Raw genomic sequence first — 1,981 nt, 5'->3', positions numbered from 1 at the left:
AAGAAAATTAAATGATAGGCTGGACAGGGGACCATCCGTCACTTAAGGAGGCTGTGTGTGTACGAGCAACAGTTCAAAAATGTTGCATAACTGGCCTCTGTTTAAGACATTGGTACATATGAATGTGTAAACCACAATGGGAGAACATTCCTGGACCCCATCTTAAAAAGTCTAGTGGTGTAAGGCTTTCCCATGTTGGGATTTCAAATTCCATCGATGATTCAGCCATCCATTGATGATGGGGGGGGGGGGGGGGTTCAGACAATAACTGTCTGTGTTCTCTAGATGGAAAGGATGCTTTCATCTTCCTCTGTGGCACGGTGCAATGCTAGCTTCAAATGTCTCTGAGGAAGCTTCACTTCTTCCTCACTTTCATAGGATGCCAGGAAAAGTGGTAAAGGAATGCTGCGGTTGGTATTTGATGTGAATAAACTGGGAGTAAAAATTACACCCTAAAACAGGAGATTAATTTACAAGTTATATATAAATATAAATAAGCACAGATAACTTTAAAAGCTTCATAAGAGAGTAATGGATGACTAGTGAGATCTGTTGTGCAGTAGTTTGATAGAGAAACTGCAGGGCTCACTTCTCACTGTCCACCACTGAAAATCTAGTTTGAAGAGTTTTGCTAATTCACATGGAAGACTATAATATTTGATACGAATCTGTGTCAAATGCCAGATATTAGATTTCTGTTTATTTATATATTTTATTTTATTTTTGCCTGTGGCAAGTGGATAAATAAACTCTGAAACTTATATGTGGTAAGATTAAGTTTTTATTACACTAATAAATGAGAAAATATGTGCAGGGATTTTTTTTGTTTTACAGGAAATGAATATTGTCTCTGAACCAATCAGCCATAAAAGCTGGAAAATATTGGAACTGGCAGGGAGGAGGAAAACGGCTTTCAAGTTGCAGCTGGGGATTTTAGATGCAGTCAGTTATACTGCTGCACTGGAACACCAAGATCGTTTTTTGTGTCCTTACTACTTTTTGAGATCACGGGGAAAAAAGACATAACTGTCACCTGGACCATAGAACATTAATTATCCTTTATTTTAATCATCTTCTTTCTATCCTTCACAGATCTGGTGCAAACCAACAGTCAGAAATGCTCTACCATCTGTTCACCTTATTTCTGATGCTACAGAGGGTGACCTCAGGCTGGGAGATGGTGTGCATTGTGTCCCTCTGCCTAAGAAGGGCTTTACAGTGCAGAGGTTTGTAATATAACACTTTAAATTGAAGATGCTTGAAACAGTAATAACATGCAAACTCTTTATTTATCAATAAACTTCACAGAAATGAAGTAACCACAAGAAAGCTAAATCACCCTTTGCTTTTTAAAACGGTATCAATTCTCTTAGGCACACCACTGTGCAGCTTTTAAAGTATTCAGTTGATAAGTTGTTCCTCAGCTGATGCGCCTTTTGGAGAACTTGCCACAGTTCTGAAGACTCTGGGAGTCACACTGGCTTCTGTCTGTGCATGTAATCCCCAATTGACTCAGTGATGTAGAACACCTTGTTTTTGTGCTGGAGATAGTTCCTCATGACTTTGGCTGTGTTTGGTGTCATTGTCATGCTGTAGAATGAATTTGGGACCAATTAGGTGCCTCCCTTATGGATACGAATCTGCATACACTTCCCAGCAGTGAGGGGGACCATTTATTGTGACCAAATCACCAACTCCATTTGCTGAAATGTAGCGTAAAACCTTCAGGGAAGCTCGACTGTTTGGCTGTTGAAAGGACACGCTAATCCATGCAACCCAGAGGCCGTACTGCCACTGTACTTCATGTGGCCCTCGTGTTTGTGTTTCTCCCTCTGAGTCATGGCTTTTTAGTCACAACTCCTCCATGAAAACCACTTCTGACAAGCCCTCTCCAGACTGTAGATGGGTAAACCAGGGTCCCTGTGGCGTTTGCTAGTTCTGAGCTCGGAGCAGTGCTGAACATATTCCCCATTTCCACAAG

Source organism: Brachyhypopomus gauderio, chromosome 3 (genome assembly GCF_052324685.1).
Source record: "Brachyhypopomus gauderio isolate BG-103 chromosome 3, BGAUD_0.2, whole genome shotgun sequence".
Lineage (NCBI taxonomy): Eukaryota > Metazoa > Chordata > Actinopteri > Gymnotiformes > Hypopomidae > Brachyhypopomus > Brachyhypopomus gauderio.
This window is presented reverse-complemented; position numbering follows the sequence as displayed.